At 38.3% G+C, this 23,061-nt stretch overlaps 1 long non-coding RNA gene and 1 pseudogene across 1 annotated transcript; both read left to right on the top strand.

Moving 5' to 3' along the window:
• Positions 1-189: 189 nt before the first annotated feature.
• On the top strand, positions 190-16,354 carry LOC115830675. The gene is made up of 3 exons (XR_004026231.1): positions 190-332; positions 10,666-10,767; positions 16,215-16,354. It is a non-coding gene; the product is annotated as an uncharacterized LOC115830675 (long non-coding RNA).
• Positions 9,206-10,459, top strand: LOC100587994 (annotated as a pseudogene).
• Positions 16,355-23,061: the final 6,707 nt, after the last annotated feature.

Here is a 23,061-nt window from a genome sequence, read left to right as displayed (position 1 = left end):
CCGGACCGGATTTCTCAGGCTGGAGAAGCTACTCTGCGCGTCTTCGTGAAGGAGAACTCTTGCGTTCTGCTAGCCAGGGTCCCAGCTCCGACCCTGCTAGTTAGGACAAAGCTCTAGGAGGTGTCTGAGGGGGTGGGGGGAACCGTAAAGGGGAAACACCCGAGATCCGGAAGTGGCGCTACGGGGAGAAAGTGGCTGCGGGTGCTGGGGCCGCTGCGCCGGCGGCGGTTCCCCAAGTGGAGGTCCGTCCTGGGTGGGGAGGCACGGAAGGTCGCTGGTTCGATGCGGAGGAAGAAACCACACCTAGCACTTAAAGCCCTGACAAAATAGAGGTGGTTGTTTTTCTTGAGAAATGGGAGGACGGGGAAGAGGAACTTGGTTGGGTTCACTGGGGAGGGCAGAAGCAATAGGCCGCTGGTAGGAGGAGCGAAATAAGTGACAGATTTCAACTTAGTTCCAAGGTTTATTTGCTGGAAGGAGGGTGGATGTGGGAAGAGAATTGAAGGGATTAGGACATACACCGTTGGAGGATGTGTTTTGGCCAAACGTGTAGACAAGTTCTCGCATTCTGTTACTTTCACAAAGCAATGGTAAAGTACTCCCTAGTTTGCTGATGAGGGGCGGGGGAGTGATGGTCAAAGAGAATATTGCGGGGAACCATAGGATTGCAGTCTGACGTGGGATTTAGGGAAGCTGCGGGAATAACCAAAATGAAGACAGAATTGAGAGTTCTAGAGACAAAGTGAAAATAACTGATAAGTAATGAATTCAGAGTTGTAAGGGTCGGTGTTGGTTTTATTAGGCTATAATGAGTGTATAAAATATTACCTTTCCGTATAATAGCTTACAAGCTAACAAAGTCAAGAAACTCACATTAACTCGGAAAATATACACTGGGCTTCAAGGAATCGCATAGGACATGCTCCCCAAGTTTTGCCCAGATTGTCTTATCTTTGGTTAGCGCTGAAGAAAACACCTACCACTGCATTTTGAAACTAGACTACTGGCCAGGCGCGCTTATGCACGCCTGTAATCCCAGCACTTTGGGAGGCCAAGGCCTCCAAATTGCTTGAGCTCAGAAGTTTGAGACCAGTCTGGCCAACATGGAAAAAACCCGTCTCTACAAAGATAATAGTAATACAAAAATAAGCTGGGCATGTTGCCTGTAGTCCCTGCTACTCAGGAGGCTAAGTTGGGAGGATCATTTGAGCCCCAGAGGTGGAAGCTGCAGTGAGCCGTGATCACACCACTGCACTCCAGCCTGGGCGACAGAGTGAGACTGTCGAAAAACAAAAAAAATCAGAAACTAGATTTCTTAAAAGGTTATTAAATACCTACCCATGCCTAAAGCTCTTTCCTGGAATTCAAAATTGCCATTTCTTGAAAGAGCTTCAGTAACTGCAACAGAAAAGAGGCCTGAGGATGCCAAGGTGTTTAGATTTATTTTGTGATTGAAAATAAGGAAATAAGTTTCACCAAAAGAGGCAGCAGCTAATTGCCAATTCAGAGCAGCTGTTCCTTCACAAAAATGCCGTAATAACTCAAATATTTGAGTATTATCAAAACTTGCCAAATTATACAAATGAATTAATTTGTTTTTCAGTTATCTGCTTCATCTGAAACACAGGTCAAAGCCATGACTTAGAGGTTTTAACGTAAAGAAAATGGTTCCACTAATTGTATAGAACCTCTCAGCAGTCTACAACAGTAGCTCCAGGTCTTGCCGTTTTTCTAGAGAAAAAGGGCCTAGTTTTCTTCTATGGTGATCTATTAAATAAAAACACTATATTAAGATAAATTGGCCAAATATAGGAGTAGAAATGTGACTAAGATGTTTGAACAAATAACATATGGAATGCTAAACATTTTTTGTTCTCGTGTGCCATTTTTCTCCTGGAACCAACAAAAAATGGACAAATTCCTGGCTTGGGAAAATTATCTGGGCACTGTGTTTTGGTTTAAGTATCAAAAAATTTGTAGTTTTCAAACTGTGTTCCACTGTGCCCTTTACCATAAGCAGTGAAGATAAATTTAATTCCTTTTCACTAATAGTTTCATTGCTCATTTTTTAAATTGTCAAATGGCAAGCCTTTTCCAAATCTATTATGTCTTTGTATTGTAAGGTTTTTCTTCCCCCCACAAATATCGTTTAAGTGTTCTCAAGACTTTGAGGCAGGTTGGTTCTGTAGAGGCAGGCCTGGTTCTTGATCTTAACAGAAAACCTTCAAGTTCCTCACCATTAAGTATGTTGTTAGCTGTAGGGTTTTTGTAGATGTTCTTTAGCAAGGTAAAGCTCGATGAGAGTTATTATCATAACATAGGTGTTAGATTTTGTCAAATGCTTTTTCTGCATCTATTAATATGAACATGTGATTTTTCTTCTTTAGCCTGTTAATATGATTGATTACAATAATTGTGTGTTGAATATTTCACCAGCCTTGCATACTTGGGATAAGTCCCACTTGGTCATGGCTTATACTTCCTCTTATACATTGTTGGATTTAATCTGCTAGTATTTTGTTGAAGATTTTTGCATCTATGTTCATGAGAAATATTGGTTTGGTTTTCTTATAATGTCTTTATCTGATTTTGGTATTATAGTAAGGCTGGGCTCATGAATAAGTTAGGAAGTATTCCTTTGCTTCTATCTTCTGGAAGAGATTATAGAGAATTGGTATAATTTCTTCCTTAAATGTTTGGTATTACTCATCAATGAACCCACCTAAGCACAGTGTTTTCCACTTTAGATGGTTATTAACCATTCTGTTTCTTCATTTCTGTTTTTTATTTTCTTATTTATTTCTATCTCCCTGCTTACATTTTCTAGCTGCAAGATTAAAAGATTGAAAAAGGTAGAGAACGGCTTCTTTTTTTTGTTTAGTTTCCTATTATGTGTGATATATATATATGGGATCTTCAACTACAGGGACCTGTATCCCTAACGCCTTGCATATTATGTGGTGCCTAATAGGTTATGACAGTGATTTACTTTAACAATTATTCAGGAAATCTGCTTACCTTTTCCTTGTGTACGCAGGGCTAGATTATTATTCAGGCTGTCTAACAGCCAGGTGTTGTCAAGTAACTGAGTTCTGACCACCTGAATGTGGATAGAAGTGATGTAGGCAAAGGCCTGGCTCATAAAAGCCTCCCACATGACAGCCTTAGTCTTTCACCATCACCAAGCAGGATAAAAATGTGCAGAGGACTCCAAGGTCCAAGGAGATGTTAAGGACAAAAACTAGGAGATTGAGTTTATGAGTCATTGCCTAGAGAAACAACTGCTGATAAGTAACATCCATTAGGATTTTCCATGATTGAGAAATAAACTACTGTTAAACTTACTGAGATTTGGAGGGTTATCTGTCACAGCAGGAAGTATTATTTTAACCAATTCATATAATAGACATAAGCTGATCTTAATTCAACTTTGTTTCAGAAATGTTAAAATTGTAATCAACCAAAGTCTTCTATTTTATTTCTTCCTTTTGAGAAGGAAAAAAGAAAAACCGTTAATTACTACAATCAATAAAACAAGTTTTCTGCATTTAAAGTCATACACATTAAGCACCCTGTACAGTGTGCTTCTGACTGGCTTTCTAAAGAGTTACAGCATGTAAAGATTCTTAATATACCCTCAGAGTTAAGTGTAAACAAATATCCAAGTCACGTAGATATTATCTCACTATGAAAATTGGGCACAGTATAGTTCATAAGTCCAGTTGGCAAGAAACTAATAATCATGATTGGCTCAAGTTATTTATGTATGTTAGTTTAATATTCTGAATTTACTCATTAACTGAGACTTTCTTTGAATGCCCACTATGTGTTTTACACCATACCAGTCACTTAGGCTTGCCCACATTGAAGGAGCTCAGTTTCATTGGAATCACAGATATAAATGACCTATTAAAATATTATATGATTAAGTAGATTATGTAAAAAAGTGCTGTGGGACACTAAAAAAATCATTTAGAACTATGTGAGAAAATCAGTCAAGGCTTAAGAGAGGAGTTACCAGTTACAGATAACAATGTATTTTTTTCCACTGACCTAAGCCTTTCAAGCAAAATCAGAAAACTGTAATTTTCACTAAAATAAATCATCAATGGAATGACCTAGTTTAAGACCCTTTTGGAAGACAGAAAGAGTCCTAGAAATCTCTACTACATCAAAACAAATCAGAGGGATAGGCAGATATACCAGTATAACTGAATAAAGAGCCCAGAAAGAAACCCCTTCAAACATGGCATCTTTATATATGACAGACAATGGCAAAGAGTCCATATTTCAGTAATTGATACTAGAACAATTACTACCTATATGGAGAAAGATTAAAATTAGATTCCTACCTCAGATGTAGGAAAGAAGTCCAAGTTTTATGAGGCCAAAAACTTATAATTTGGGGATTCCTAAGGAAATTCCAAAATAAATTAACTTTTGAAAGTTTTATAAAAACACAACCCATGTGAACATTACTTGGGCTTCTCCCAGAGCCTTGAAAAAGAGCTTACACAAGTGATGGTAGAGTAAATCTACCTCTGTTCACAACAAACACAAAAATAAACTCAAAATGGATTAAAAATTCAATATTTTTTTAATTTTTAGAGAAATTATAAGACAAAAAATGTTATGCCTCAGAGAGGAAGGAATTCTTAAATAAGGTAAGGCACAAAGACATAAAAAGGACAAACTTTCAACGAAAAGCTTAGTTTATACATTAAAATTAAAAAAGCTTGTTCATCAAAGAACATGTCAAAATACAAGCACATGTCAAAATACAAGCCACAAGCTGGATGAAGATGATGAAAAATGTTCATTACTCAACAAAGAAAAAGAACTCATTTTATAATAAACCACAAATTAATGAACAAATCCAATAGAAAACTGATCAATTCATAGAAGAGGAAACTCAAATGTGTTATAATCACAAAAAACATGTTCAGCTCCACTAATCAGGGGAATTCAATTTAAAACAATAATAACCTATTCCATACCTATCAGACTGACAATATTTTTAATGTATAATGTTAATGAGTGGTATGATAGGAACCTAGTACACTGTTACTGAGAACAACACAGTGGAGAGGAATTAAGCAATATCTAGCAGAGTTGAAGATGCATATGCTCTATGACCCAACAAGTCTATTTGTAAGTATTACAGAAACTTGTGGCCAGGCGCAGTGGCTCACACCTGTAATCCCAGCACTTTGGGAGGCCGAGGCGGGCGGATCGCCTGAGGTCAGAAGTTCGAGACCAGCCTGGCCAACATGTAGTGAAACCCCATGTCTACTAAAAAAATAAAAATAAAAAAATTAGCCAGTTGTGGTGGTGCATGCCTGCAGTCCAGCTACTTGGGAAGCTGAGGCAGGAGAATTGCTTGAACCCAGGAGGCAGAGGTTGCAGTGAGCCGAGATGGCACCAGTACACTCCAGCCTGGGTGACAGAGCAAGACTCTGTCTCTCAAAAAGAAAGAAAGAAAGAAACTTGTATGTATGCACAAGGAGATATGTTTAACACTATTTTGCAGCATTGTTTGTACCAGTTGAGTATCCTTTATCCAAAATGCTTGGGACCAGAAGTGTTTCAGATTTCAAATATTTTCAGATTTTGGAATATTTGCATTATACTTACCACTTTAACATCCCTAATTCAAAAATCTAAAATCCTCCAAAGAACATTTCCTTGAGGGTCATGCATATTATGCACTCAAAAATGTTCAGATTTTAGAGCATTTTTGGTTTGGGGATTAGGATGTTCAACCTGTATTAGTGAAACAGTGGAAACAATTGAAATGTCAGTAGGACAGTAGTTAACTATCATATTCATACAATAAAATATTATATAGCAGTGAAAATGAATGTTATGACTTTCAAATATTTTACCTACAGTGAGAAATATATTTCATACCATGACTCAATATATATATATATGCTTATATATAATCACAAACATATATGTATATAGGCATTAAATTGAGTACTTACGATACATTTTATTTACTGTTCTGTTTTTTCTAAAGCAGTTCATGACCTGCTATATTGATTTTCTGTGATACTAATGATTTGAAATCTACAGTTTGAAAAAAAAAACACTAAACAAAGTTATATATTAACATGAATAAATATGAAGAAATAACAAGTATAGCATATTATATAGTGTATGTGTATATATATATATATACACGTACATACATATACATGTATATGGTATTCAAGAAATGCTATATATTGTGATACCTATATTTATATAAAGGAATAATTTTTAAAACTTATGAGAAAGGTAAATACCAAATTCAGGATAGTATTATTACCTCTGAAGTGGAAGACATGGAAAATAAAACGGGAAGGGAATACTGGGTATTTCAACTATATATGTAATGTTTTCCTTATTTTAGAAAAGGAAAAATGTTAATATTTGATAGGTGTTGAGTACATGCGTGTTATTCATATATTTTTTCAAAATACTTGATTATTAAAATTAACTAGAACAATATTTCTCAATTTTACATCACACTTTGAAAAAAATCATCTCACTTTTTCCAAAAAGGAATTTACAGATATTTTATTATCTTAATTATTTGTAGCAAATTTTAAAGGAACGTTGCTGGGTGCAGTGGCTCACACCTGTAATCTCAGCACTTTGGGAGGCCAAGGCAGGAGGATCACTTGAGGCCAGGAGTTGGAGACCAGCCTGGGCAACATAGTGAGACCCCCATCTCTTTAAACAATATATATGTGTGTGTGTGTGTGTGTGTGTGTGTGTGTGTGTATTTTATTTTTTTAATTGGCCAGGTATGATGGTATACACCTGTAGTCCTAGCTACTTGGGAGACTGAGGTGAGAGGATCACTTAAGGCCAGAAGGTCAAGGCTGCAGTGAGCTATGATTGTTCCACTGCTTTCTAGACAGGGTGACAGAGCAAGACTCTGACTCTAAAAAAATAAATAAGGTAAAATAAAAATAAGAGGCCCCGCGCAGTGGCTTATGCCAGTAATCATTCCCAACACTTCAGGAGGCCAAGCAGGAGGATCACTTGAGCTGAGGAGTTCAAGACTGGCCTGGGCAAGACAGTAAGACCATCTCTACAAAAAATAAACAAAAAATTAGCCGGGCATGGTGATGCATGCTTGTAGTTCCAGCTGCTTGGGAGGCTGAGGTGGGAGGATTGCTTGAGCCTGGAAGGTCATGGCTATAGTGAGCCGAGATCGCACCACTGCACTCCAGCCTGAGTAACACAGTGAGACCCTCTCTCAAAATAAATACAGCCAGGCATAGTGGCTCATGTCTGTAATTCCAGCACTTTGGGAGACCGAGGCAGGCAGATCATTTGAGGCCAGGAGTTCAAGACCAGCCAGACCAACATGGTGAAACCCCATCTCTACTGAAAATACAAAAAAATTAGCCGGGCATGGTGGCACATGCCTGTAGTCCCAGCTACTTGGGAGGCTGAGGCAGGAGAATCACTTCAACCCAGGAGGTGGAGGTTGCAGTGAGCCAAGATCATGCCACTGCATTCCAGCTTGGGCAACATAGCAAGACTCCATATAAAAAATAAATAAAAATGTTTTAAAAAGTTGTGGTCAATCTTTAGGGTTATCTTAAGTATCTTTTTTTTTTTTTCAAGACAGGGTCTGACTCTGCTGCCCAGACTAGGGTATGGTGGTACAATCATATAGCTAACTGTAAACTCAAATTCCTAGGCTCAAGTGATCCTCCTGCCTCAGCCTCCTGAGTAATTAGGACTACAGGTGTGCGTCACCACACCTGGCTAATTTTAAATGTGTGTGTGTATGTATATATATATATGTATGTGTGTGTGTGTATATATATGTATGTATATGAAATGAGGTCTCACTATATTGCCCAGGCTGGCCTTGAACTCCTGGCCTCAAGTGATTCTCCAGCCTTGGCCTCCTAAAGTACTAGGAGGCATGAGCCACCACAACTGGCCAATAGAGATCTTTTTGTTCTCCAATTTTGCCATGCAAATTAATAGATACTAGGTATGGTGGACTAAATGGTGACCAAAAAGACATGGCCTAATCCCCAGAACCCATTACTATTGCCATATATAGTAACAGACCGAATATTACCTTACAAGGCAAAATATGTAGTTAAGAATTTTAAGGGCCAGCACGGTGGCTCATGCCTGTAATCCCAGCATTTTGGGAGGTAGAGGTGGGTGAATCACCTGAGGTCAGGAGTTCAAGCCCAGCCTGGCCAACATGGCGAAACCCCATCTCTACTAAACATACAAAAATTAGCCAGGCGTGGTGGCCTGCACCTGTAATCCCAGCTACTCGGGAGGCTGAGGTAGCTTGAACCCAGGAGGCGGAGTTTGCAGTGAGCCAAAATTGTGCCACTGCACTCCAGCCTGGGCAACAGAACGAGACTCCATCTCAAAAAAAAAAAAAATTTAGAGGAGTGTTATCCTAGATTTTCCAGGTGAGCTCTAAATCCAGTGACAAGTGTCTTTACAAGAATGAGGCAAAGAAAGATAACACAGATAGAAGGAAGCAATGCCACCATGATGACACAGACTGGAATGACACCATTAACAGTCAAGGACGCCAAGAACCACCAGAAACTGAAAGAGGCAAAAACAGATTCTCCTCTAGAGCCTCTAGAGAGAGTACAGTCCTGCTGACACCTTGATTTTCTTCTGACCTCCAGCACTGTGAAAGAATAAACTTCTGTTGTTTAAGCCACCCAGTTTACAGTAATTTGTTATAGCAGTCATATTTTAAGAAGAAAATTGGGGGAATAAATTTGGGGTAAGGAAATGTTATAGGAAATCTAGGTCCACCTGCCTGGTTATGGTGACAAAGGGTGAATACTTTTCTTTCCTAAGTTAGCAACATCAGAAACATCTTTAAAGTCTTTTTCTACATGAATTTCCTTATTGGTTGCAGTGATTTTAAAATATGTCCACAAATTATTTAATTATACCCCCTCCAAAAGGTGGAGCCTAATTCTCCTCCCTTTGAGTATGGATTATATTTATTGGCTTACTTCTAACAAATACAATGTGGCAGAAGTGACCGCGTGTGACTTCTGAAATTAGGACGTAAAAGGCTTTGTGGCTTTCTCCTTGTTCTTCGACTTAGATTATTCGCTCTGGGAGAAGCCAGCTGTCGTGTCATAAGGATACTCAAGCTGCACTATGCAATGTCCACATGGCAAAAACTCAGTCCTCCTGCCAAAAGGAAGCCCAAGAACTTGGGCTATCTGAGCACAGTCAGCCTTAAGATGACTGTAGTTCGGGGCCAGCCTTCAAGCGTCAGCAACCCAAGATGGCAGCCACCATGGGCTCGGGAGTAAAAGTCCCTCGCAATTTCTGACTGTTGGAAGAACTCAAAGAAGGCCAGAAAGGAGTAGGAGATGGCACAGTTAGCTGAGGTCTAGAAGATGATGAAGACATGACACAAGATGGACAGGGATGATAATTGTGCCTCCAAGAACAATTTATGAAAATCAAATATACAGCCTTAAAATAGAATGTGGACCTAAATACCCATTAGCACCCCCCCTTTGTAAGATTTGTAACAAAAATTAATATAAATGGAGTTAATAGTTCTAATGGAGTGGTGGACCCAAGAGCCATATCAGTGCTAGCAGAATGGCAGAATTCATATAGCATCAAAGTTGTCCTGCAAAAGCTTCAGCGCCTATTGATGTCTAAAGAAAGTATGAAACTCCCTCAGCCGCTGGAAGGACAGTGTTACAGCAATTAATCAAAAAGAAAAACCACAGAACCTTCACTTCCCCCCCTCCCGATTCGATTTAAGCAGTCTTCATTTTCCACAGTAGTAAATTTTCTAGATACATCGTGTAGACCTCAAAGTACTGGAAAGGAAGCTCCAATTCAAAGGAAATTTATCTTAAGATACTATAAATGATACTAATTGTTTGTCCATTTGAAATATATAAGTTTTGCTATAACAAATCATCCTATCAGGTGTAACCACTGTCCATGTAGTTGAACTTCTGGAATCAAGAAATTCTAATTAAATTGATTCCCATCATAACTAGTGGGGCACATCTAACTCAACTGTGAAACAGAAACATCACACAATCACCTTGCTGATTACATGGCCTGGGGGTCTCTGCCTTCTCCGCTTACCCTCCTGCCTCCCACCCTCCCTGCAACAGCCCTCTAGCTTGGCTTGTTAGAGTGGATGTGAAGGTTTTAGGTTGCAGCCTGTGGGACTACTGCTGCGTGTGTGGGGTGCTTCGCCTGCACCCCTGGTTTCTTTAAGTCTTAAATGATGCCCCTTCCAATCCATCATCCTGTCCCCACACTCCTCCACTCCTGCCTTTGGCAGAAGCATAGATTGTAACCCCTCCACTCCCCTCTGAGATTGGCCTTTGGTAAGGAATTCAGGGCTTTCCCCGTATCTTCTCTCCCCCACCTTTATCGAGGGTTGCTGCTTTTTCTTCCCTCCTCCTCAAGTTGCTTTCTGCACCATCACCACTCAATACCTTCCATGACACTTCCTTGCTTTGGCCAGAAGCCATCAGGTAAGGTTAGAAAGTCTCTAACCTCCCTTGTTTAGTTTTGGAACCGTACTTATTCACTCTCCATCAGCCTGGGAAATGAATATTGGGTTTTCAGCCCTGCCACCCTCTGCTGTCATCAGCTGATGCGTTGTTTTTAGCTCAGGTTTTGATAAGGTGAAAAGGAAAGTCACCAGGCTTACTCAGACCTGCCAGCTCTCGGAGTCCTTGGTGGTTGAAATTGGAGAAAGACCACAAGAAGACACTTGTAAGCACACATGATCCCTCTGAATTGTTTTACTTTCCTGTAATTGCTTTTGCTTTTAAAAACTGAAGAAGTTTTAAACGGGGCTTTCATTTGGTCATCCTTGCAATCCATTGAGGTCTAGTTTAGAATCTGACAACTGGAACAAAAAGAACCTTGAATCCAGTGCATGCCTTGGTTTTGGTGCTGCTGCTGCTTCTCAAGATCCTCAGCAGGGATTAAGAAAAAACCCGGTGTGCATAGCAGATCCCTGAAATTGGTGGGCTTGACCTCCTGGGAAATTGGTGCGTCTTTCCACTTCCTGTTCAGGACCACTAAATGCTGAAATGTGGGTGCACACCGAAATAAAAGTAATTCATTGTGTAAAAAAATAAAATAACTCTAGTTCAGGATGACATCTTGACTGCAATCTCATGAAAGACCCTGAGCCAAAACCACCTAGGTAAGCTGCTCCTAAATTCCTGAACCACAGCAGAAATTATGAGATAATATTTAGTGTTTTAATCTACCAGATTTTGAGGTAATTCTCTCTCTCTCTCTCTCTTTTTTTTTTTTTTTTTTTTTTTTTTTTTTTTTTTTTTTTGAGATGGAGTTTTGCTCTTCTCACCCAGGTTGTAATGCAATGGCGTGATCTCGGCTCACTGCAACCTCTGCCTCCCGGGTTCAAGCAATTCTCCTGCCTCAGCCTCCTGAGTAGCTAGGATTACAGGTCCCCACCACCATGCTCAGCTAATTTTTCTATTTTTAGTAGAGACAGGGTTTCATCATGTTGGCCAGGCTGGTCTCGAACTCCTGAGCTCAGGTAATCCATCTGCCTTGGCCTCCCAAAGTGCTGGGATTACAGGCATGAGCCACCGCGCCTGTCCTTGAGGTAATTCTTAACACAACTAATACACTGATGCACCTTCTAAATAAAGTGCCATTTTTGTTCAGGAGGCCTTAGCATAACAAATATCACAATCCTATGAATCTCTAGAAGTTGTCGTGTAGTAGATGATTACTGACATCATCACAAGTTATAATACCTTAAGAATGATACCATTCATTCAGTACTTCATATGTATATGAATTTTACCAACACAGAAACTTAGCCTAGGAATCTGTCTAGTTCCCCTATTATTAACATCATACATGAGTGTGGTACATTTGTAATGATCAATGAACAAATATCAATCCATTATTACTAACTAAATTTCATACTTCATTCAAATTTCCTTACTTTCCTTTCTCTTTAATCTCTAAAGTTCTATGAATCCATGGTCCTATTTCTGCACTAATTCACTTGTGTTTTTTCTATATACTTCTGCATCTAAAATACTATTTTTACTAGATTTTTTACCAGACTAATTTCATTGAATGTCTTCCAAAGTATGAACACTTTTATTTTAAAGTTTTCTTAATATCCTCATGGTAACATCAAAATTTAAGGAAATCTGTTTGTCATCAAAAAGGGTTTTGGTAACGTTTTGTTAGATTTGCAAACTTTTCATATTATTTGCTCTTACATCACTTCCATGCTATTTCCTTTGCTTTTAGTGTATTAATTTTTTTCAAAATGGTAAAATAAAAAAATGTTTATACATTATATTTTTAAGTATCTATTTCCTTAATCTAAGGTAAACTTTTCTCAAGGCATTTTAACTTAACAGGATATTACATAGAAAAAAAATAGGGGAATAACTATTATCTGACACACTTCAAACATTCTTTGAACTTTGTTAGTTTAGTGTCAGTTATTGACTGCTTGAATTGGAGAACCCCCTGCTCATATCAGTAACAGCTAGTCAAAATTATCAAGAACATTAAGAACACATCACAGAAATCACTGTCATCAGTTATTGATAGAAAGGAAGATTGCACAGTGAGATGATGTATTCAATAGAAGGTTGTGTGTAGTAAAAATAAGAATTGTAAATGTAAGTCAACAGTAAATCCAAAAGCCATGTCTTTCAAGGGAAATCTGAAAACTATGTTTCCTACTTTCAAAATCCTTTCATCATTACAAGAGTTATTTTCTGGTTCAAAAATCTTGCCTACCTCCTTTTAAAAGTTATTCTTTAAAACATTAGGCCAGATGAGCTAATTTCAGACGGCTTATTTACCTGCTCATGGATTTATATGCCACCTGCTTTTGCTTTTTCTACAGATGCAAAGTCAACCTCTGGGGCAAAATTTCACCTTTCTCTTTCTGCCACACAAGTGGTAAATAACATGACCCAATAAATTTTAGCATTTCCCCAAATGTGTAGGATACAAAAAATGTATTCATTCATGTGAGATATAAAAATGTACACTCACACTTCTGAAATCAACAGCCAGCCATTTCACACTTGGGCTAAAGGCAAACAAACATAATTCTCACTGGCAGCTGGACAACATTCCGAGCTGCCACCACATTAATTAACTCACCTCAATCAGATTCCACTTCAACTTGCACAGCTTGCTGCCAAAAAGCCTAGCAATAAATTGTTAGGTTAAATACTGAACAAGGTAGGGAAATACCATATGGTATGTTGTTATAGAGGGTGGGATATTCTTGTTTAACACTAGTAGCAGGGTTTTCCACTTACTTTTTATTGTCTCTTGTGATTTGAGAAAAATGAGTATATGTTCTTGTTGATAAATGAACTTGCATGTCTTATTGTGAAGGGGAATGGGATGGTAACAAGTTAACAAAACACCTTTGTCCACAAGCTTCTATAGTTGATATTCCCTAAATCTGAAGACAACAGCTTACTTATGAAGTGCTGGGAGCCCATTAATGGTAAATTATTGGTATTAAACCTTTGGGGAATGTCGAGGAACAAAGACCTCAAATTCCCTTTTCATTTAGGTGTACTGGGAATTTACAAATAAATACAAACTACTTATAACTGAAAGAATTGTAGCTTAGGAGTCAAGATTTAAGTGTGAGTCTGGTTTCTGCCTCTGACTGGCTGTCCACTTTGGCCTAATCACTTAACTTCTCTCATATTATGTCCTTATCTGTCATATGAAGGAGTTTGACTATATGAATGGTTCCCAAACCTTAATGCACATATCATCTTAAGGAGCTTGTTAAAAATGCAGATTCTTGGATTCCACCCTTGGCTTGAAATTGATTCATTTTGACATGGAGCCTAGTAGTCTGAATTTGTAATAAGCAATAAATTATTTTGCAGATATAGAACCCATACGCTGAGAAATAACTGGACTACATGACATATTGTATCCCTTTACCTCTGATGGTGTATTATTGTAATTACCAATCCATATCATTGTTTTTATAATGTGTGGTGTGATTTTGGAAAGTGGTATAATTGGGAGTGGTAACTCAAGACTTAATATACAATAGGCAGTTCAAAACTCTAGTGAAAAAAGACTGAGAACACCTGAATATGACTACCCAGGTGCCTGTGAGCATTTTCTTGGGTTGTAGGATGGGTGATAGCTGACTGACTGTTTCCTCTAGAAATCTTGGCTGTATATATAGTAAGACTCTACATCTAAACAAAGAAAAACATTGAAAGGCATCCTACAGATCAAATTTATTCATATTCCTGATCACTCACCCAGGATAAGGCTTTCTGTGCTCTAAGGATGTTGTTATGAATGCTCATTTCATTTCTTTTGCTTCTTGTGTATCTGGTATATTCTGCTTCTTTGTTAAATTCTGAAATCAAAAAACAAATATTTTGTACTTGTTTGTGAGATTTCAAAAGACTAGGAACTTTTGAAAACCTCATTCTCTTTAGATTCTAGGACATGATTTGATAAGTAAAGAAAAAGCTCTTACTGGAAAAAGTTCTTATAACTTACTGAATAGGTGCATATAGATTTATACTAATCCATGTATCTTTTTCCATCTGATTCCTCTTTGACTAGCAGAGAGCCCTAAGATAGCTGTCTGGGGCCAGCCTTAAATTAGGAAAAGAGCATGCTTAATAGGTCCATATAAGATAGTGTGCAACACAGGCTTTTCTCATCATATTGCAAACTTAACAGACTTGAAGATCCAAAACTAATCATTATTATTTTACTTTTAAAACTGTGGAATCACCTTTGTTATTAGTTTCTATCAGTGGGGTATGTAAAATGGCAGTGCAGTATTGCTTCACTATTCAATCTTCACAAAAGAAGTCTGATTCTCTTCGATTTAATCAGTTCTTTCCAAGCTATTTTAATTATCACAAACATCCCCCAGTTTTAATAATGTTCCTCAGAGTATGGGTAGATTATCCTTATTGGTCTTTGTATTCTCCTCAGCCACTAAAATCAGGCTCTTAACTTGATAGATTCTCAATAATGGAATGTTGGGCTAAAGATATGTTGGCAGAAAAGGAAGTGTTGAATCCTGTTGCAGACTTCCTCATCCCCTGCAGGTGGTGCTGGGAGATAGGTTCTCTATTTACTTATTTAATCATAATTAGTTGGGTTAGTAAAGGTGTTCTCAGTTCTTAGTTTAAAGCTGTTGTAATTACCTAAATTTCTTCCTCTCCTTCACTCTTGTTACTGAGTCACAGAGAACAAAAAGACTAAAAAAGGTGATCAAACTGAAGAAAACAGAGACATTAAGATAACTGATGGTGTCTCCCAGGCCTAGCAGTAGAAAGATGCTGCAGGGCTTTAGGAGAAAGAGAATTTGTACACTCTTACTTTCAAAAGAGAACATATATTCAGGAAATTTTTCTATAGACTATCTGACTATCTCACCAGAACTACTGTATTAACTCTAGCACTGAATCTGTCATCCTTATACATCAAGTATTTCTCACCATGGTCATATCTCAGTGGTTATTAGTATTTGGGACTTAAAGGTTTCCTGTACAATGCTGTCTATGACACCACCCAGTCACAGTTAGCAGCCCTCTCCTCTGTCTTCCTCCAGATTAATGAGTGTATTGCTTATTTTAATATCTGAATCTTCCACTCAATTGGGAGCTCCTATAAAGTAGAGACTGTCTTTATCATCCTTGTATCACTAGTTCTTACATTGCTTCTTTGAATGTAGTAAACACTAAATACATTAAATAAATAAAGCAATCAACAAATCAATTAGAATACTGTCAGCCACATAACTTTAGAGTTGCCTGAAACCAAGTATGAATTTCTCTTCTATCATTCCTACCCTGAAGCTTACTGATGCCAAAATTAGAGGTCAGTGAAGATGGTCATAATTAAGGAAGCTAGTATTTTTTAATTGATATAACACGATCCCCCAATATACATTTCTAGCCATATCTCCTCCACCTCCCCCATATGAATCTTTCACAACTACCAGATTGGTCTGTTTGCTCTCTCTGTAACATGCCTTATACCCTCCCACCTCTAAAATTATGTCATCCCTCTTTTGCCCTTAGTTTCTTTTAATCAGTGGTTCTCAGAGTGCTTCTCGGGGGCCCACAATGTCAATGCTATGCTCATAATAATACTAAGATGCTATTTGTCTTTTTACTCTCATTCTGTTACAGATGTACAGTAGAGTTTTCCAGAGGCTACATGACATGCAGTATCACAACGGAAGCAAATATAAGAATCCACCTGTCTCCTATTAAAATGCAAAATGTAAAACAGTACCACTTTCCTAACTGTTTTTGTTTGTGGAAATATAATTCATAAAAATATTTACATTAACATGTAATTTAGGTTAAAATAAATTAATAAATATTTGTAAATTGTCTCAGTTTTAATTTCTAATATGGTAAATACAGATAGATATAACCCACATAAACAAAACCTGTTTGGGGTCCTCAATAATATTGAAGAGTGTTATGCAGGGGTCCTAAGGCCAAAGAATTTGAAAATGCTGATCTAAGTCTTCCTTATCCATTAAAGTCCAAATGAAAGTTGGGAACAGTAGCTAATGCCTGTAACCCCAGTGCTTTGGGAGGCTGACGTAGGAGGATTACTTGAGGCCAGGAGTTTGAGACCAGACAGGGCAACATATGGAGACCCTGTTTCTACAAAAATAAATTTAAAACGTAGTCGGTCATGGTGGCACATGTCTGTAGTCCTAACTACTTCGGAGGCTGAGGCAGGAAGATCGCTTGAGCCTAGGAGCTTGAGGCTGCTATGATCCCGCCACCCCACTCCAGCCTGGGTAACAAAGCAAGACCCTGTCTCTGAAAAAATAAATAAAGTAGTTTTAAACTTAGAAAAAAAAGGTTCATATCGAAACCTTCCTACTCGATAAGCCTTTTTGACCACTGCAACTAGAGAGGATCTTGTCTGTCTCTGAATACTACGGCACTTACACACTTATGGCTCTTTTTTTATCATTCATCTAGTACAGACCTTGTGCCAAAAAGGAATATTGTTATGTAGATTCAGAATGATAATTAAAGACTTACGTGTTTGATGGTGAATCATAAACAACCCTCTTACTTCGCAGTCTCTCTGATTAGTCTTCCCAGCCTAAAGGAAAAAAAAAAAATTCTTGACTTTTCAACCTACCCTTTCTCCTAAGGAAAATAATAATAAAGTTTAATAATGATATACGTAAAATATTTGTTATGGTCATCTTTATTTTAAACCTGATAAATGTTCATTGAAAAAGAAAAAAACTAGAAATTCAAAAATTAAATTTAACCACAATGCCATCATCCTGAGGTAACAACTGCTAACATTTTAGTGCATACATATCCAGTCCTCTTCTATACAGGTATTTTTCCACTATATTTACGTTATATGGAACATACTATTGTCTTTTTTCATACCTATTTTTAAGACACTTTTTTGTTTTTTACTTACTGTCAGGTGGGTGTTACATGGTATTTAAAGAAACAGGTAATGTTCTAACTATAATAAATGAGCTCATGATGAATTTTTAAATATATAATGAACATTTTTTCTGTCATTAAGTATTCATTATCTCAAGTAACTATAATTTGTTCATTATATTTTATATATGTGTGTATGCACACACACACAAGGATTTATTTAACTCTACCATTAGACATTAAGATTATTCTAATTTTTAATACTATAAATGATACTTGGATTTTCTTCCGTGTGTACACATTTTGCCTATATCTCTGATTATTTAGAAAAAATTCTTAAAAAGGGAATTATGAGGTCAGGATATATAAACAATTTTAAGACATTTAATCTAAACATGCAATCATCTTTTGATGCCACTTCATCTTTTTCAATAGAGTAAAAACAAAATTGTTATTTAAGAGAAAAGGAAAGAAGTTCGAGAGGTAGTGAGGAAAAGCTGGGAAAGCATATGGAAGAAGGAATACTCACAGAAAAATTGGTGCCAAAAAAGAGAGAAGGAGAAGAAAAGCCGGAAGCATAAATAGAATTGAAGAATACATAGAAAGGGATAAAACAAGGCAAACTGAACAGAGGTTTTAGAGTCAGGCCGATGTGGATTTAAAAGACAAGGCATCTACTAATTGTGTGACCTTAACCAAGTTACAGAACTTTTCTCTTCATTAAACTGTTTTCTAAAATTGGAAACAGAGCAAATCAGCTTCAGTACTCATTATTTGGACTGACCTTGAACCCTGAAACTTATGCTTTATACCTGTGCTAGTGCATGCACTCACTTATCTTTCTCTTCTATCAAGCAAAGAAGCAGTTAGCAACACCCTTTTGCCACTCTGCTTTCTGTTACTTCATCTCTAGTCTTTGGTTTCTCTTCCACAAAATGAGAATAATATTAGGAATTAGGAGCCTAGTCGGACTAGAAACCTTGAGAAAACAGGTTGTCTTCTTCTCATGAAACTTTTTGGCCCTTCATGCTTCTAACTGTGCCAAGGAATGTCTTGAGACATTTTATTTGGCTTTTCTACTTGAAAATCTACATAGAACCTGCCTGCACAAAGGTACAAGCCCATCACCCAAAATTTAATATGACTGAAACAGAAAGTCAAATGGGTTGTATATAAATTAATGGTAAAGACTTGCATTAGTTTTTTTTTACTCTGAAATCATGCATTTCTACTGCTTTTAACTGCTTAATTAGTTTCAGGTTGGTAGAACTATCACCTCTGTAAATGTTGGAAAATTCACTGTAGTTTCCTTATTCGACTCCTCTTTTTCTGTTTGGAGGGTGTTACAGATAGGGTTGATAGTGGCTTTTCACATAGCAAAAGTATTTTAGGCACCCAGCAAGAAACATTAAAGTGTCACATAGCAAATATTTCACATACTTTAGTTGAGATCAGTCATCTACAAACTGGGGAAATAAAGGACCATTTGAAATAAAGAATGGGTGACAAAGGTGATTTTCATTCCAATCTAACAGAAGCACTAAGTGGGATTAGACCAGACCAAATTTCTGACTTATTCCGGGCTGTTCAGGCTATCCATTAATCTTATCTCCCACTCAGCAACAATAACTTCCAGGCAGTTTTTCTTTGTCTTCTCCTCACTTTTTAATTTTTATTTATTTTATTTTATTTTATTCTATTCTATTTTATTTTATTTTGAGACAGAGTCTCTCTTTGTCTCCCAGGCTGGAGTGCAGTGGTGCAATCTCAACTCACTGTAACCTCCACTTTCTGGGTTCAAGCGATTCTTGTGCCTCAGCCTATAGAGTAGATGAGATTACAGGCACCGGCCACCATGCCTGGCTAATTTTTGTATTTTTAGTAGAGACAGTTTTTCACTATTTTGGCCAGGCTGGTCTCGAACTCCTGGCCTCAAGTGATACAACCGCCTCGGCCTCCAAAAGTGCAGGGATTAAAGGCGTGAGCCACCGCACCCAGCCCTTCTTCACTTTTTTAATATCCATATTCCCAAAGCTCTGAAGTAATTGTGGATCACAACAGTCTAGTTAAAAATCTCTGCACATATTCTAGTTAATTTCAGCTTTCCTAAATCAACTTAGCTATATTTACCTCACTTATTCCTTTAACCTTACCCTTTAACTTCCTTTCTTTGGTAATTCCCTCCACCCTTAACCCCAATGCACAGACTTTAATTGAACAAAATTGTTTGATTACATCCTTATACTGGTGAAATTCTTAGATGTTGATTATATAATATGTACAATTTCTGGCTCTCAGTTTCCAAAAATGTTAGTCAGGTCTTAGAGATTCTCAGCAAAAATAATGAAAGACTCTTACAAAAGGTGTCAGTTGGTTTACATTAAAATTCTTAATATACAGCTAGCATCATTTATTATCTTTTCTGTACCGACATTATAGATCCCTTGAGAACAATGATAGTATCCTTTTAAGATATTCAGTTATTTTTAAAATATCAACTACATTGAGTTTTTCAGGCCATGAAGATATTTTTCATACAAAAATTTGCATCTCCCAGCCGGGCACGGTGGCTCATGCCTGTAATCCCAGCACTTTGGGAGGCCAAGGCATGCAGATCACCTGAGGTCGGGAGTTTGAGACCAGCCCGACCAACATGGAGAAACCCCGTCTCTACTAAAAATACAAAATTAGCTGGGCATGATGGCGCATGCCTGTAATCCCAGCTACTCGGGAGGCTGAGGCAGGAGAATCACTCTAACCCGGGAGGCACAGTTTGCAGTGAGCCAAGATCGCGCCATTGTACTCCAGCCTGGGCTACAAAAGCGAAACTCAGCCTGGAAAAAAAAAAAAAGTACAATTTTAAAGGCCGGGCACAGTGGCTTGCTCATGCCTGTAATCCCAGCACTTTGGGAGGCCGAGGTGGGCGGTTCACGAGGTCAAGAGTTTGAGACCAGCCTGACCGACGTGGTGAAACCCCATCTTTACTAAAAATACAAAAATTAGCTGGGCAGGGTGGCGCGCGCCTGTAATCCCAGCTACTCGGGAGGCTGGAGCAGGAGAATTGGTTGAACCCAGGAGGTGGAGGTTGCAGTGAGCCGAGATCATGCCACTGCACTCCAGCCTGGGTGATAGAGCAAGACTCCGTCTCAAAAAAAAAAAAAAAAAAAAAAAAATTTGCATCTCCCTAATAGGAAAACTTATAATCAGTATTATGGATTATGGATAAGCTGATTATAGATAGTACTTTTCTTATGCCACGTGCCTTATTTAACAGTTTTTAAAAAACTTTATTGGTAATATTTTATAGCCTTGATCTGCACTGTCCAACATGGCAGTCACTTGCCACATGTGGCTATTTAGATTTAAATTGTAATTAATTAAAATGGAATAAAATTATAAATTTGGTTCCTCAGTCACAGACACATTCAAATGCTCAATAGCCATATATAGCTATTAGCTACCCTATCAGCATAGAAAGTTTTATTGGGCAGCACTAGTCTAGATGAATTAAATATAGTATCTGATAATAATCAATATAATTATCTGCCAGTCATAAATAAATTTTAACTATATCTAAAAAACTAATCATTTATATCTTTTATAATAAAGTGACAAGGTGGTTTTAACATGCTCCTAATGAAGCAGCTGAAAAAAATAGTGTTAATTGGACAATTTAGCAAAAATGCAACTCACATAAACTATATGCATAACATTTCTTGCACCCTTCTTATAAATAAATTGTAAGTGCATATGTACCCTTCAAACTGTGTATGAATCTTATCACTGTTTTATTCATTTGAAGAAGGGTCTCCCTTTGTCACCCAGGCTGGAGAGCAGTGGCAGGATCATGGCTTACTGCAGGCTTGACCTCCTGGGATCAAGCCATCCCAGCCTCCAAAGCCACCCATCCCAAGCCACCCATCCCAAGCCACCTCAGCCTCCAAAAAACTGGGACTACAGGCGTGTACCACCACACCTGGTTAACTTTTTAAATATTTTTGGCCAGACGCGGTGGCTCACACCTGTAATCCCAGCACTTTGGGAGGCCGAGGTGGGCAGATCACTCAAAGTTAGGAGTTCGAGACCACCCTGGCCAACGTAGTGAAACCCTGTCTCTACTAAAAAATACAAAACTTAAGCCAGGCATGGTGGCACACGCCTTTAGTCCCAGCCGCTGGGGAGACTGTGGCACAAGAATCACTTGAACATGGGAAGTTGAGGCTGCAGTGAGCCAAGATCTTTCCACTGCACTCCAGCCTGGGTGACAGAGTGAGACTCCATCTCAAAAAAAAAAATTTTTTTTCGAGGGCCAGGCACAGCCTGGGTGACAAAGCAAGACTCTGTTTCAAAAAATATACATAAATAAATAAATTTTTGAGGGCCAGGTGCAGTGGCTAATGTCTGTAATCCCAGCACTTTGGGAGGCCAAGTCAGCCATATTGCTTGAGCTAGGGAATTTGAGACTAGCCTGGACAATGTGGCAAAACCCCGTCTCTACAAAAATAATAAAATTAGCTGCATGTGGTGGTGGGCACCTGTAGTCACAGCTACTCAGGAGACTGAGTTGGGAGGATGGCTTAATAAGCCTCGGAGGCTTAAGCCTGGGAAGGCAAGGCCACCGTGAGCCAAGATCATGCCACTGTACTCCAGCCTGGGCGATAAAATGAGACACTCTCGCTACAAAAAAAAAAAAAAAAAAAAAAAAAAATTGAGACTGGGTCACACTACCTTGTCCAAGCTTGTCTCAAACTCCTGGGCTCAAGCTATCTTCCCACCTCTGCCTCCCGAAGTGCTGGGATTATGGGTGTGAACCATCACGCCAGGTCTCTCATCACTGTTTTAAAATGCTAACTTCCCATGAATTCTAGGGAAGTTCTTCTCCCAGAAATATATGGGGACTGAGTCCAGGTTCTACGGGAATGGGTAGAAGTAGAGATTAACATTAATATGTGTCCTTATTGCTTGGTGGGTACACTGTGCATTGCTCCAATGGTGCATGCACTGAAGGCCCTGATTTCCCACAACGCAATATACCAATGCAGCAAAATTTCACTTGTACTCCATGAATATATACAAATAACAAAATATGCTTTATTAAGTGTGTTTAAAATTCTATTGTCTTTTAAAAGTGTTTTGAGAGATTAAGCTTCATGAACTGTAGAAAACTGGCTGGGTGAAAAGTAACTTGTTCTGTTGTCATCCATCCAAGAATGCGGACAGTGAGATCATTCCAATATATCTCCTGCCAAAGGCTTTTGGAGAATGGCTATAGACTGAGGTTGTTCTGGAGCTGGAATCAGTTAGCTACATATTTCTTTCTGTTGTCAGCATACACTGGGAAACACACCTGCTACAAAGAGTTTATCATTTCTAAAATGATCTGAGAGTTTATTAGTCATGCCAAAAACTGTCCAAGTCAGACAGTTCCACAAAGAAAATAGAAAATTCCTGGCGGGGCACAGTGGCTCACGCCTGTAATCCTAGCACTTTGGGAGGCCGAGTTGGGTGGATCACCTGAGGTCTGGAGTTTGAGACCAGCCTGGCCAACATGGCAAAACCCCGTCTCTACTGAAAATACAAAAAAACTAGCTAGACGTGG

The sequence above is a fragment of the Nomascus leucogenys genome, chromosome 16, assembly GCF_006542625.1.
Source record: "Nomascus leucogenys isolate Asia chromosome 16, Asia_NLE_v1, whole genome shotgun sequence".
Lineage (NCBI taxonomy): Eukaryota > Metazoa > Chordata > Mammalia > Primates > Hylobatidae > Nomascus > Nomascus leucogenys.
Note: the sequence above shows the minus strand (reverse complement) of the source record. Positions and strands in the feature narration are given on the sequence as shown.